Below are 15,977 nucleotides of genomic sequence, written 5' to 3'. Positions count from 1 at the left end.
CACCAAAATCAATAAAATTTAAAAACAAACAATGCTTGAAGAGGCATGCTCTTAGTGATCTGGAAAATGGAATTATCTGTCATAATCCATCCCTTGGATGGTGGAGGCTTTGCTGTAAATATGTGTGGTTATCCCCCAGAGAGGTGGCACACTGCTAACTGGAAGGTGAGTGAAGTCTTCCAAGATAGGCAGTGGCAGAATCAGGATAGCATTTTAGAAGGACCACGCTGGGGACAGCAGTCAGTGAAGATTCACGGTGACACCGGCTAAGTGTAAGAGCAAGGGTCCGACCAGGCAGGCAGCCTCCCTGGGGCACATCTGTCTGAGCATCACCCAGGCACTAAGGCGTTAATGGCTATCTAATGAGGTTGAGGGAAAAGAATACACCAGAATGCTTGGGATAACTGGCACGTAGAGCTGGAAGAAATTCTTTAATAAACCACCTAGGGAGAGAGACTGAGGGGTGGGGGATGTTATATAAATAAGCCAGAGATGTGTTATTAGCCTAAAATGATCCCCGTGTTATTCATGTCTGCACAGCAGGTAGGATATTAGCCCAGAGCCCCCAGCACTAAACTCAAGCTCTCACACATCCGGTTGTTTTAAATACAATCCAAATAAATATCTTTTTATTTTTTTTAAAGATTTATTTATTTATTTTAGAGAGAGAGAGAGAGAGACAGAGACAGAGAGAGAGAGACAGAGAGAATGTGCATGAGTGGGGAGATGGGCAGAGGGAGAGGAGAGAGAGAATCTCAAGCCGACTCCCTGCTGAACATGGAGCCTCATGCGGGGCTCAATTTCATGCCCCAGAGATTGTGACCTGAGCTAAAATCAAAAGTCTGACACTTAACGGACTGAGCCACCCAGGCGCCCCCTAAATAAACATCTTTTAGCTAGAGTTCATCTACTTTACATAACCCACAAAACTGTGTCCTACATTTGCTAGCCATAGATAAGACAGACCCTGAGGCATGAAAGACCCCAAATGAGGCAGTTCTGTGGCCCAGAGACTCCTCATCATGCTCCTGAGACACATCAATACACACATGAGCCCCCTGTCTGACCCTCCTCCACTTCTGGGTGGTGGTCGCATATCACGGCATTTGGAAGGCCTCTTGCTGGGAAGGACTTTCCCTCCTGAGCAAGCTGTCCAAATGCCGCCAAATACTTATACTGCTCCTCCTGGTCCTGTCTCTTGCATGATCAACCCAAAGCCCTGAACTTATGAGGGGCTGAACTCTCCAGAGGCCATGCTCAAGTGCAAACAGACCATCACTGACCTTCCTTCAAGGTGGGTCTATCCCACAGCTGAGAGGGCATGTGGGTTTGGGCCCAAGCTGACACTGCAGGAGGAGAAAACAGAGGCCGTGGGCTGCCCCCTCTTGGCTCTGAGACACGCCTGCCCCGAGGCCCCCATGTCTTTGCTCAAGCCTGGATGGAAGCTGAGGCAAAGGAGATGGTCCAGAGCCTCCAAAGCATCACCTCCTCCCACGAGAGACTGGAATCAGCCAGGCGGCAAGACATACAAGCTGACATGTGGATGAATTTCCAACTGGCTGAGAGGGTAGGGCAGGCACCAGATTTGGGGAACTTCCTGCTACAAAGGAGAGAAAATTGCATGCTTGGGAAAAACTCAGTAAAATGAGTGTTGGAGACAGAAGGAAGAACAAGGTTCCATGAGGGCCATGCTTCTGGAACTTTTCCACATGGTCCTCATTAAAGCCCCAGGATCACCTTGCCTGGAAGGTACTAGAAGCCTGTCACAGAAGAGGAAGCCAGATGCTAGGTGTCAGGCACTATGCCCTGCACGACACAGTTGCACACACACCTACGTCTGTGGGGCCTCAGGAGTACTCTTTTGCTTACACAGAATAAATGCAGTGATATTGGCCAAGTCCCATCATCGCCTCAATAACAAAGAAGTTGGATGCAATCCCTCAAAGTTCTCAAGAAACTCTAGTAGTCTAAGCAATTTGCCCTTGGCAGCCTTACTGGCTCCACGGAAAATGACCTGCCCACGCTCGCCTGCACAGAAGTCTGGCCAACTGTCCATTCAAAGCTGGGGGCGAAGCCTAGGGCTGGCCAAGGGCGCCAGCCCCACAGTGGCCGGGAGACCAGCAGACCCTGTGATGCTTAGGCTGCAGCTCCATCTGCCTCTGGGTGAGAAGCTGTGTTTCTGCCCTAGAGTCACCACAGAGCTATACCAGGAGGTACTCAGAAGAAAGAACAGAGTACTGCACAGTTAGGGCGCACGATGACCAAGAACAGGAGGGAGGGATCAGAACTCCATGAGCGACCACATGAGACGGCATGTCATGGGTAGTGCTCCACTCTGGATCAGGACTTCAAAACCTAACAGAGCCTTTGTTAGCCATGTGTACCCCAGGACAAATGGCTGTGCCTGCTGAGCCTCGGTCTCTCCACACAGCAAATGGGGATAACACCACCTACTTTTCAGTGTTACTGTTACCAGTGTCACTGAGATGAGAAAAGTGGACCAGCCAGGTGTGGTGGGGTCTTGTCAGTGCAGAGGAGACTAGGGAAAGGCTTCAGGGAAGGTGGAGCTTTCAAGTGATGTGAGCGGGGCTTTCTGGGACCTCAGGACCCCTGGGATCCCTCAGCAGAGCAGGTACGAGGAGGACATGCTCCAGGAGAAGGAACAGCACAAGCTGAGCAAAGGCCCCAAGGCACAAATGTGCCATGCTGTTGAAGGGACTTCCAAGGGGTGTCCCTCCAGTACTGTCATGCCCCATCCCAGGTTTGGGGCTGGTGTGAACACATGAGGCCACCTTGCAGCCACTGGCCATAGGAGAGGATGGTACTCAAGGCTGAGACCCAGTCATTCCCTGGCTGAGCACCCATGAAGTTCAGTGCCAGGGGTGAGGCAGGAGCAAGGTGATAAGAGCCGGTCACTTGCTTCCAGGAATGTGCTCCTTCTGGGGGCGATGAGACACATTCCCCAGACAAGGTGTGACCATAAAGCATAAAGGTCACAACCAGCATTTCCACAGGGAAGCAAATGTTAACCTTTGAAGCAACCCCCATAAAAGGCCAGTGGTCCTCTGTGCCTGCCAGAACTCCCCTCTGGGAAGCCTTCAGTGCTCTGCACACATTCAGGAAGCTCCCAGGGAGAGAAGCAGAACTCAGGTAATAGCCATGGGTGATCTCTGAGCACTGGCCACTTTGGGTGTGGTCTTTCACGGTGATCACTCTAAAGAATTCTCAACAGGTACCAGCATTTTATTTAGTTTGGAAAATCAGGCCTGTTTCTTTACAACTACACCCATGCCAGTGGGTTTAACAATCCATCCTGACTTCCTGTTGAAGAAGGTGGAGTAGGACCATTTCCGTTTTACTGCCTTCCTTCAAAAACAACACCAACTACAGTTACAGAGAAGTCACCACGGCTGATGAAACAAGGAAACTGCTACACCCCCAAGCCACAGACACCACAAAGTCTGAACTGGAAGAAAGTTATATGCTGAGAGCTTCATGTACCTCCTCCTTGGACTCCCAAGTAAATATCACTTCCTGAAAGTCACGGCCATGATCCTCCTGCTGGAATGAGGAACTAGGGCTGTGGATGTCACCCCAGGTAGGGAACAACTTCTCCCTGGCTTTTGATTTCCAAAAGGAAAAAAATATTTTTAAATATTTTATTATTTTATTTGAGAGCAAGAAAGAGGGACAGCATGAGCAGGGGGAAAGAGGTGGGGAGGGGCAGAGGCAGAGGGAGAAGCAGGGTTTCCATCCCAGGACCCTGAGATCATTACATGAACTGAAGGCAGATGCTTAACAGACTGAGCTATTCAGGCACACCTCAGAAGAAAATTTTTAATTAAAGTATTACAAACATACAAAAAAGTGCATCTAACATAAGTATAGATATATTTTCACAAACTGAACACACCCATAGGACCAGCAAGGATCAAGAAGCAGGAAATTAACAACCCCTGAAGCTCCCCATGTGTTCCCTTCTAGTCATATCTCCTCGACTGTAGACAGCCATTTGCCTGTTTTGCACTTTATATAAGATTGAAGCTGATGAATTGCTATTCTCCATCTGTCTTGAGCAATTTCATATGGAAGCATCCTGTATGTGCTCTTGATTCTGGCTTCCTTTGACCGACATCATGTTCACAGCATTCACCCAAAGTGTTGCATGTGGTTGTAGACTGTTCTCATTGCTGTCTAGTATTTCATTGGTGGAGGTACTATAATCGATCCAACCATTCCATTGTTGATGCGCATATGCTGACGTGGATAGCGCTGCTGTGAATAATTGAGTACATACAGAGATGCAATTTTACACTGTGGAGTGGAAATGGGTGGGAATTGATGGAAAATCATACCAACATGCCATTTCTATGACAGAATCTCATTTTCCTGCTAAGGGAGGTATTGGGAGTGAAGTGAAGGTGGGGAGAGCAAAGGGGCAGTGAGGGGTTGATCCTAACATAGATAGCCAGTAATAGAAAGAGCTTTGTTCAGAACCATTATGACCATATGAACCCTGAAGCCTGAGAGAGAGAGAATCCCTAGGCAGAAAATAAATAACAGTTCAGGGAGAGAGACTTTTGGACAGTAAGTAAGCCCATAATGCAGCTGCAGAATGCTCTGGACCACTCCCCACATTTTCACAGGCTGCTATTTAGAAGGTAGCTAAAGAATAATAATCACAAAGGAACTCACATGGGTCCTAAGCATTAAGAGTGGGGTGGGGGGAAAATGAAGGACACACAGCATGAGGAGTCATCCAGAGAAATACAGAAAGACTTCAGAAAAAACAAATCACAGACCTGAGAAATTACAGATATACTCTCATAAGAACTGGTAGAGGCAGATGGGTGGGAGAAAAGAGACACCACAATTTTAAAAAGAGATTATTTGACAACAGAAAGAGATGAAAGCTGAAAGGTGAGTTAGCAGAGCTCAGGGGGAAATGAGAAAGAAAAATAAATACATCACTTATTTTTTAAAAGCCATGTTAAGAGTAATGAATAAATGACAAAGCAGAGCGTGAACAACTAGAGATGTAGTGGGTGGGCTGCAAGAAATCACACAAGATTAAATGCAGAAGACTAATAAGACAAAAATGACAGCCATTGGAGGCAAAAGGAACATATACATAATTGGTGAAGAAAATACAATAGTGGAACAGGGGAAAAGTAAACCATATAATGGAAAAATCCCTGAAATAAAAAAAAAAAAAGACTCTACAAATTAACTACCATTCTGTGGCCCAGGAAAACTTGATGGTGTGATTAACACCAAGACATCCTTAAAAAGTTATTAATCTCAGGGCGCCTGAGTGGCTTAGTCGGTTAAGTGTCTGGCACTTGGTTTTGGCTCAGGTTGTGATCTCAGGGTCATGAAATGGAGCCTCATATAAGGCTCCATGGTCAATGTGGAGCCTGCTTAAGATTCTCTCTCTGTCTCCCTCTGCCCCTCCATCACACCACCAGCTCTCTCTCTTTCCAAAATAAATTTTTAAATCTTTTTAAAAAAGTTACTGATCTTAAAGGATAAAGAAAGAACCATATAACTAGGGGAGCAGAGAGGTGAACTGAAGAGAATCAGAAGCCCCCACAGCAACCCAATTTTGGAAAACAGTGAAGCAATATCTACAGAGTTGTGACTCAGAATTTTATACCCAGCAAAGCTGTCCCTTGAGTATAAAGTTAATGGAGGGGCGCCTGAGTGGCTCAGTGGTTTAGTGCCACCTTCAGCTCAGGTTGTGATCCTGTCTCTCTCTCTGTGTCTCTCATGAATAAATAAATAAAATATTTTAAAAAAATAAATAAAGTTAATGGACATTCTGTAACATAAATTTAGAGGTTTAGGCATTTCTAAGGTCTTAAAAAATTACTTGATGCTGAAATCCAATTAATCAAAAGAAGTTCATCAGTGGAGGAATCCTAGTGAATACTGAATTAACATTCTTGAAATTGGGGCAATTATCTTATTGCATAGAATATAAAAACCTTGATGATGCACACAAATTATAATATAACTAAAATTTTTCACTAAATTGAAACTGGAAAAAGCAGAGGCAGAAGGCATGAAAGCTGGTCCATTGCATAGATTAAAAAATTAATGAGGGATAAATAGTGGGAGCACAGGGATTTTTAGGGCAGTGGAACTATTCTGTATGATACTACAGTGGTGGGTACACATCATTATATGTTTGCCAAAAGAGAATGTACAACACAGAGTGATCCCTAATGCAAACCATGGACTTTGGGTGATAATGATGCACCAATATAGGCTTATCAATTGTGACAAATGTCCCACCCTGGTGGGGAATATTGTTAGGGGGAGTGACTGTGCATGTGTGGGACAGGGGGTATATGAGAACTCTCTGCACTATCCTCTTAGTTTTGCTGTCAACCTAAAACTGCTTTAAAAAATAAAGTTTGTTCATTTAAAGAAATGATTCCCACCTATTAAAAGTTTTTCTTGCAGACAGTAAATTAAAGGTTAACAGAGGCTGGCAAGAGAGGGAATTGGGTAGGCATTATCTACTGGTTGTAGAGTTTCTATTTGGGGAATGAAAAGATTTTGGAAATAGTAGAGGAGGTAGTGGCACGATATTGTAAATGTATTTATGCCACGGAATTGTATACTTAACATGTTTAAAAGGGCAAGTTTTATGTTATATATTTACTACAATTTTTTAAAGATTTTATTTATTCATGTTAGACATAGAGAGAGAGAGACAGAGAGGGGCAGAAACACAGGCAGAGGGAGAAGCAGCCTCCATCCTGGGAGCCTGACCTCCATCCTGGGAGCCTGACTTGATCCCAGGACCCCAGATTGAGGGGGGGGGTCATACATCCTGGGCCAAAGACAGGAGCTAAAGTGCTGAGCCACGCAGGAATCCCCTACTACAATTTTTTAAAGTAATAATGTAGTATACAAAACCCCAAAAGTCTTGTGTTATTTCTGAGTTGTGCACTTGAAATGAGTTAATTGTATCGTATGTGAATTGTATCTCAATAAAGATGTTTTAAAAGTTCTTCTCTTAAAAAAAAGTTTTTCTCTTTTCCGCATTAACTTTAAGGAACTTTTAGGAACTGTTATCACTTAAAGATGAAGAAATGTGCTTCTGAAGTTTAGCAATTTCCTTCCATTTCAAACACATGCAAATGGATTTATCTTCAGTTAAATTTCAGAAAATTAAATTTGATTTTTATTTTATTTTTTAAAGACTTTATTTATTTACTTAACAGAGAGAGCAAGAGAGCACAAGCAGGGGGATCAGCAGAAGGAGAGGGAACAGCAGAGGGAGAGGGAACAGCGGGCTCCTTGCTGAGCAAGGAGTCTGACATGTTACTCAATCCCAGGACTCCAAGATCATGACCTGAGCTGAAGGCAGACGCTTAACCAACTGAGCCACCCAGGTACATTTGATTTTTTATTTTAAAACTGCATGCTGAGTAAGACCTTTTTTTTTTTTTTTTAAAGTTTATCACCACTCTGTATGTGTCTGTATAGAGTCTGAAATAATGCTCACTGGATGCTGGTGAGGGTTATTTCAGATCGATGGAATTTGGGGCAACTTTTATTTGTACTCTTCTTTATAAGGCAGCAGCAAGTGGAGTTTGAGCCCTAGTCTGAGTACCAGCTAGAGAAGGACAGTCAATGCAGTTGTTAAAAATCATGCACTTTGAGTCAGCCAGACTTTCCACCACCTCCCAGCTGTGACCGTGGACAAATTGCTCAAACTCTTTGATCTTTCATTTGATCTTCTACAAAATAGCAAAATAGTAGGTGAGAATAATAGCACCTACCCTGTCGGACTGTCTTGTGGATTAAATGACATAATGCACATAAAATGCTTAGCCCACTTCCACCCAGTACTCAGCTACCAATTAGGTGATGCTACTGTGCTTGGCAGGGTCAGGAATGCTGATGCCGAGCCTAGAGAGCTCTCTGGCTGTGCTGCTTACCCCAGGTGTAGACAGTAAGCCCACTGCCATCAGGGAAAGATAGCCTAGCACTCAGGGCACAGATGTCCAAAGGACAAACGACCCCTTGGCAGGTCCTGGTTGGCTTTAGAGATTGAACGGGAACCTGGTAGGCATGACAGGGTCCCCTTGCTTTCTTCCTGGTTGAGCCCGAAGCAAGAGAGTGCAGGCGGGCCCCAGGCCCCTAATGAGAGAAGGCAGTGTGACGTGTGTCTGCCTGTCCCCTGAGCCCCCTTCAGCCAGCAGCTGAACCCGCAGACAATCTCATTATACCCACTCTGGCTGCCTGAGCGCGTGCGAGACACACATTTCATCTCTGTCCCCGCTGCAGTCGTGATGGGTTAGACAAAATTATATTTTACTGCTTTCCACAGGGCAGCTTTCAGTGCCTGGTGCAGTGAGAGGAAAGAAAGAAAAACACATGTCTCCAGAGGCCTTTCTGTGAGGGAAGCTGGGCGAGGAATCTGGGTGACCGCTGTGCCCCAGACGCACCCATATGCACATGCCCCCAGGCCCTCTGCAGGGAGGATAGGGACAGACTTTCCAACGGGCCTCATACATAGCACTTGGCTTTCCAGAACCCCTGCATTCATGACCTTAGAGAGGACCCCAGCTACCATGTACACCCGTGTGTTAGAAGGAACAGGAGGGTCAGATGATATCAGAGCAAGAGCCAGCTGGCATGGTGATGGGGGATGAACCCCACCCTGGAGGAGGCACATGGCCCAGACTGCTCCAGGCCAGGGCTCTGGCACAGGCAGGCAGTGGGAAGGGATGTCATCCACTACCCCCACCCCCCACCCCCCGAGGCAGCCTGTCCCATCAGAACCCATATGAGGAAGACAAAAGAGGCCTCCAGGTTGACGAGTAACCTGGTTCTGCAAGAGCAGTCAAGGTCAGGACATGTCTCAGGGCCTCCTAGGTTGGGGTCTTCAGGTATTATGGGGAAAGGCGCAGGGTGGCCACGCTGGAGGAACTTGGGTAAAGCCTGGCAGGTTGCTGGGGTTGGGCTCAAAATGGTGGGCAAGACCCCTCTTTGAGCGAAGGGCATGGTGAGACACCCTGACTGGGAGGGGAAGAAGAAAATTGAGTTTACTGAACTTAAATCTGTTTTTCCATGATTAGCTGGGGTTTGACGTCACAGACGGAATTTAGGAGCAAGGCTGTGCGGAGACAGCGGAGGATGGAATCTGTCCAAACACAGTGTTCAGCTTCATTCTGGCCATTAGGTCTGGAACCCACTCTGAGCCAGGCCATCAGAGCCTGCCTAGACGCTTGTGACAGTGTGGAGGGTGGCTGGTAGGTAAGAGGGGGGCTGAGGAGGCCCCTGGTGCAGCTGGAACATCCCTGCTGGGTCTCTTGGGTCTCTCCTCCACATCCTCTAGGAAAGTCTCCTTCCTCTGCTCTGGGCTCTCCAAGTTTCTCCTTCCTAATCAGAGGTCAAAGTAAGAGGACCTCATCGGCCCCTACATAGGCAGCTCTTCCCCCACCATCTACATTGAGGGAAGGCTAGCTCCAGATGAATGGGGGTAGTACACAGAGGAAAGAAGCAGTTCCTTAGGCCCCAGGTATCAGCCCCATCAGGGGTAGGGGAGTATGCACGAAGTTGGCACCCACTGCCGCCCATCAGCTGCCTCTCTGTACCCTGGGAGTAGAAGCAGGGAGGCAGGCACATCCCCCAGGAAAGTCTGAGCTGTAAGGAGCTGGGGGAGGGGGATCCAATCCCTGCCGCTGAAGTGTTTTGTCTTTAGCTGGTAGATGGTAGACTTCCACCAAGATTTCTCTGGAGGAAATGGTAAAGACCCCCCACTCCAGTCTAACAGTCACCTTATAAATGAGACTGAGGGGCACCTGGGTGGTTCAGTCAGTTGAGCATCTGCCTTTGGCTCAGGTAATGATCTTAAAGTCCTGGGGTTGAGTCCCATGTGGGGCTCCCTGCTCAGTGAGAAGGCTGCTGCTCCTTCTCCCTCTGCCCCTTCTCGTGCTTGTGCTCTCTCTCAAATAAATGTATAAAATATTTCAGAAAAATGAGATTGAGACCTGGATTTCAGGGATGTGAAGAGCTGGAGGACCAAGCTTCAACCCCTGCCCTGGCTTGAGCAATGAAGCAAGGACTCCTAGAGCCTCAAAGCCCTGGGCCCCCCTACAGTCACTAACATCCCAGGGAAGGCCATAAATCTCATTGGTTGTGTGCCGAGAGTGCTGAGCTGGGGACAACTGCCAAGCCACTGCAGGGCTTGACCATCAAAAACCATGGGACAGTGGCTTCCTTGAGGCATGCAGCCAGGGGGCTTCATGGGAGAGCTTTTCATTCCTATGATGCAGAGAGCAAGGTAGGCCCAGAGAAGGTAGGTGCTGTGCTCAAGGACAGCCAAGGGCAATCGGCACCCCAAGTTCCTGATTCCCACACCCTTGCCAGGTCTGTAAGTTCCTATCTTGTCTGTCGGGAAAAGGGGAGAGATTTGCATGTGAGGAAGTTAAAACTGAGAGCCAGGTCCTCTAACCAGAACTCCCCTCCTGCTCTCTACTCATTGTCCTTCAGGGACCCTGCCAGTCACTGCTGCTGTGGCCATCACCACTCTGGCCTCCAGGGGGTGCTCCCCGCAGCGAGAACCCACTACAGCTCAAACAAGCCTGCACCATTTAAAGTGAACGCCCCTGCATGCTTAGACGTGCCACAGGAAACACAAACCTAGAGGGACCTTGACCAACAGCCTGGTTGTGGGCTGAGGCTCACACAGCCATTAGCTGGAGAATGCTCAGGCCCTTCCACCCCGTGGTCACCTCCCCTCAGTGCTACCACTTCAGCAGCAATACACAGATCATTCTATGTCAGCAGAGCACATGTCACTCACCTAAGGTCCTGTGTCTAGGCCTTCCAAGAGCATGCTGGTCTTGGAGAGGCCACACCTCTGGGAGAGAATGCTCCTTAGCTACTGAGGTGGAAGAAGGGGGAGTAACGCCAGAAGTCTGAAGGTGAGGAGCACCTCCAGGCATGTGGGGCTCTGGTTACGTTGGTATCTGGCACAGAGCTTGGCTCATCAGCAGGCATTGGCTGCGCTGTGGGCACTGCCCCAAAGCACCTCCACTCATCAACCCACGATGAAAACAAAAGTTTTAGGGCACCTGAGCTGCTGAGGGCAGAGCTGGGATTTGCACCAAAACTGGTGATGACCATAATGACAGCGTGATAATAACATATACTAAACATCAGTGACAAATGAAGCTAACCAGGCTGAGTGCTTACTTTTTGGGCCAGCTGGGGCTCAGGTTTTTATGGGACACGTCAGGTGGGCTCTTCTTGGGCCACCCAGCAAGCCTGCTGCCTATTGTGTACCTTATCTCTGATCCTTGTCTTTCCTCAAATTCCCACCATCGAACCCAGCAAACCTGCTGCCTCTATTACAGTGGCTCCTACGGACAGCTGACCTATCATCAGTTGGTGCCTCTCTACCAGAGCCCCCACATCAGCACACAAACATGCAAATAACAGCCCACAGGTTTACAAAAAACAAAATCCCACAGCTCTCTTAACCCCACTCTCTTCTCATGGTACCACCTCCTTTCTCTGCTCCCCCTTTCACAGCAAAAATCCTCATAAGACTTAGCTATCTATACTTGTGGTTTCCGTTTCCCAATCTCTTTTCAACCACCACCCCACTGTAACTGCACTGGTCAGGGCCCCAGAGTGGCTAAGCTAATTCTCAGTCCTCATCACATCTAGACTTTTATTAATTCCTGCATTTAATACCCACTGATGGAGCATGTGCAGGTGGTAGGCAGGTAGCACAGCCCTCGAGTAGATTTCTGCCTGGACGAGGTTCTCTTAGCTCAGCCAACTCACCCACCAACAAACCAACCATGTGCAAGATTCCAGTTGGGCTCCAAGCTGATCAGCCACTGGTTACAAATTATGATTTGTTTTTTGGAACAAAAAACACAGCTGGTATTGTGCCACCTGTAAAACCCACTGTGGGGCTGACATCAAATCTAGGGGAGCACAGACCTCATGCTGGAGCTTAGAAGCCGGTGTCCCTACTTCTGCCCCGCGAAGCCTACCACACTCATGGGATCCCACGGCTCCCTCTGCAGCTGCTACAGCCCAACAAGGTACAGGTGCAGCAGAGCATGAAAGCCTTTAGCTCTGAGAAACACCCCACAGCTCTCCATGGCGTCTGAAACCGTGGCAAGTGGCTCCCAAACTTGCCGAGCCCAGTAACCAGATGGAATGCTCTTTAAAAAAAAAATTTTTTTTTTAAGATTTTATTTATTCATGAGAGACACAGAGAGACAGAGAAAGGGGGGGGGGGGGCAGAGACACAGGCAGAGGGAGAAGCAGGCTCCATGCAGGGAGCCTGATGTGGGACTCGGTCCCAGGTCTCTGGAATCAGGTCCTGGGCTGAAGGCGGCGCTAAACCGCTGAGCCACCTGGGCTGCCCATGGAGTACTCTTTAAACATACACATTGGAGGGGTGCCTGAGGGGCTCAGTTGGTGAAGCATCTGCCTTCGGCCCAGGTCATGATCCCAGGATCCTGGGATGGAGCCCCATGTCAGGCTTCCTGCTCAGCGGGAAGCCTGCTTCTCCCTCTACCTGGGCCGTTCCCCCTGCTTATGCTCTCTCTTTCTGTCAAAATAAAATCTTTTTTTTAAAAAAAGATATACATTGTAGAGCATCAGAGGGGCCAAAGCCTACCCTCCCTGCCCACCCTGCACAGCAGTCTCTCGTGCACACCGGGAGGAGAATGCAGGAGGAAATGTCCGGTCTGTCCAATGCTGATGCTCCTGGAAGCCCTACCAGGCAGGGGCTCATCACACCCCATATTCCAGCATGTGGCAAGCCAGACTTTCTGCTTGCTCCTTCGGCTTAGAAATCCCTTCAACCATTTTACATTGTCAGGCTACGTGAATAAATGAGTCACTTAACCCTTACGAATGCCTTGCATGAGATGTATTATCACCATTTATTGATTTCATGGAGAAGCAATTCATACACCATACAGTTCACCCTTCTCAAGTGTTCCATTCAGTGGCTTTGACAGGTTGTGCAACTATCCCCACTATCAAGCTCCAGAACATCTCCCCCCCAAAAGGAGACCCAGTTCCCATTAACATGCACTCTCCGTCCCCACCCCTGCCCCCACCAGCTCCCTGGCTCTCATTAATCTGCTATCTCGGGATCCCTGGGGTGGCGTAGCAGTTTGGCGCCTGCCTTTGGCCCAGGGCGCGATCCTCGAGACCCGGGATCAAATCCCACATCGGGCTCCTGGAGCATGGAGCCTGCTTCTCCCTCTGCCTATGTCTCTGCCTCTCTCTCTCTCTGTATGACTATCATAAGTAAATAAAATTTAAAAAAAATTTTAAAAATCTGCTATCTCTGTGGACTTGCCTATTCTGGACATTTCTGATGTTCCACATAAATGGGTTCGTGCAACCTGCGGCCTTTTGTGTTTGGCTTTCCTTCACTTCACGTCATGAGGCTCATCCATGCTGTAGCACGGATTAGTGCCCCCTACCTTTTTATAGCAGAATAATATTCTACTTCGTGGCTATTATGTCCTTTTTTTTTTTTTTTTTTTTTTTTTTTTATTATGTCCTTTTTTATAGCTGAGGAAACTAGTACCTCATCCTCCCGTCACTAAGTAAGTATTGGAGTCAAGATTATCTTTCCGGGCAGTCAAGGTAGAAACAGCTTAAGAACTGAAGAATCATCACCTAAATTGACATTAATTTATATAAATATATGCCCTTGGTATGAAAAATAGCATTTTACAGTTTATAAAAGCTTTTCACTTCATAGTCTCACTTTTTCAGATTAATCCTCCAAGGTGGAAAAGACAAGTGTGCCCTGGTTTTGGAAGGAACCAAAAATTTAAGTGGCGTGTTCAAGGCCAGAGATATTAACTGATGGATTAATGGTGGCTGCATCAGACTCAGGATACAATGGGAGCAAGCAGGATAGTGTCCATACTATCTTTTTATACCATCTTTTTATAAAGATGCCATGATTTATTTTTTTAAAAGATTTTATTTACTTATTGAGAGAGAAAGAAAGAGCGCAAGCAGTGGGAAGGGCAAAAGGAGAAGGAAAAAGAAGCCCAACCAGACTGTCGGCTGACAGCAGAGCCCTGAGAACTCAGAGCTCCATCCCAGGACCCCAAGACGAGGACCTGAGCCGAGATCAAGAGCCGAATGCTTAACCGACTGAGCCGCCCAAGACCCCTCAAAGATGCATGATTTAGAAAATATTTTTTTCTATTTTGGATTAGTTTGTAGTGAATGCAAACCCTGGAGCCAAGGGAAAACCCGTATAAACTCCATCCAGTATTTACTTGGTTTTAGCTTAATATTTCTGACCAATCTTGGAAATGAAGGTGGCTATTTCTTTCAAAATACAGACTCCCTGGTTCCAGCCCAAATCTACTGTGTTGCCAAGGAGGACAATTTGGATGATTTATTGAGGTTAAAATCTCAACTTCATTACTTGGCAGAGAGGGTCATTAAGTTCTAGTCTCAACAAACCCCTCCAATCTTGCCTCTCAGCAAGAAATCTCATACCCGGGCCCCTCTGAACTGCATGCATCCAGCCGTGCTTACTAAGCCAGATGTCAGGGTCTATACAGGTGTTAGGGGTCCAGAGGACCAAGACAGAGCCCCCAGGGAGCCTCCAGGCCACACGAGAAGACAGACATGGCCTGAGTCATCAGAGACCTGTCGGGGAATATTATTCATCCTTAAAAAGGAAGGAGATTCTGACACCCCACCGCACCCCGCCCCAGGCCAGCCTGCCGGCCTCACCCTGCTCTAGCCACCCAGCATACTTCCTTCTCTTGGAATGAGCCAGGCGAGTTCCTGATTCCAGCCGGTTAAACCCCCATACCCCAGCCTTGGCACAGCTGGCTCCTTGTCGAGATCTGGGCCTCAGGCCAGATGCCACACCCCCCTGGGGAGCAGGGGCCTGCCACTTAGTAGGTACTTGAGAAGGTTTGCTCGGTAAATGTTCCCCAAACCCCTCTTCAGGCAGATAATGCCACTAAGCAGCCAAAGTGCTAATTACAAACTGCTCTGTTAGCTGTTCCTCAGAGCAACTAAAGGATTCTCCAAGAATAGCGCGCGATCCTTGCCACGTCCCTGGAATAACAAACCCAGTTTCTTGACAGCGTCTGTGACTCAAACTGTTCACCGAGCCAGACTTGCCTTCCCCCAAGAGTGTGTGCAAGGGTATAAACTGGAGATAGACAGAGGGCTGGATGCTGTTCTCCATGGAGGTCATGGGAGGTATTCAGGGACACCTAAGCCCCCTTCTTACAGAGTAGGAGCTGTTTGGAAGAGACAAGCTTGGCCCCAATGAGATTGGCAACGCCGGGTGGGTCAAGTCACCTGAGAGCAGCTGCCAACCCCCTCAGATGTGCACAGTGCATGGCAGTTTATCATGCTAGGCTGCCATGTTTGCATTAGAAAGTCAGTGCTTGGAAGTAGCCACAGAAAGATAGGAAGAGGAAAGCCCAGAGAGGGACTGAGTCATTCCAAGGGGCCACATGGTGAGTCTAGGGCAAGAAGGAACTAGAATCCATATTTCCTGGCCTGTGATCCAGGGCCTAATCTATGGTGCCCTTGGGTAAGCAAGGGCCCAGGCGCCTCAGGCTACTGACAACGGGTCCGAATACTCAGCTCAGTAGGGAGCAAGCAGGCCAGGTTGGATCCTGGGCCAAAAGGCCTGGCCGGTGTCCCCAGGGGTAGCTGTGCATGTGTGCACATGCAAATTCATGTGTCTGTACAATTCTGCCCAGGCTTTGCTCCATCTCACTGAGTAAGTATGTGGCCAGGCCTCCCAGGGCTGCCGGGGAACACTATATGCCTGGAAAATTTCCCAGCTCTTCTTTGCAGAGCTATTAGCTTCTCTTCATTGCTCCATAAAATCCTTCTGGCGATGATGGATGCCATCCCATCATGGGAGGGAGGGAGGAAAGAAAACACAAAGGACAAAAAAAAAAAAAAACAAAAAA

At 47.8% G+C, this 15,977-nt stretch overlaps 1 protein-coding gene and 1 long non-coding RNA gene across 14 annotated transcripts in view; one reads left to right on the top strand and one right to left on the bottom strand.

Moving 5' to 3' along the window:
* The window catches only part of PITPNM2 (phosphatidylinositol transfer protein membrane associated 2), a 140,485-nt gene that overhangs the window by 34,992 nt on the left and 89,516 nt on the right, over positions 1-15,977 (bottom strand). The window lies entirely within an intron of this gene.
* LOC140619221 (uncharacterized) lies at positions 3,405-14,857 on the top strand. Its single transcript, XR_012019151.1, has 3 exons — positions 3,405-3,598; positions 7,236-7,406; positions 13,786-14,857. It is a non-coding gene; the product is annotated as an uncharacterized lncRNA (long non-coding RNA).

The sequence above is a fragment of the Canis lupus genome, chromosome 27, assembly GCF_048164855.1.
Source record: "Canis lupus baileyi chromosome 27, mCanLup2.hap1, whole genome shotgun sequence".
In the NCBI taxonomy this organism is placed as follows: domain Eukaryota; kingdom Metazoa; phylum Chordata; class Mammalia; order Carnivora; family Canidae; genus Canis; species Canis lupus.
Note: the sequence above shows the minus strand (reverse complement) of the source record. Positions and strands in the feature narration are given on the sequence as shown.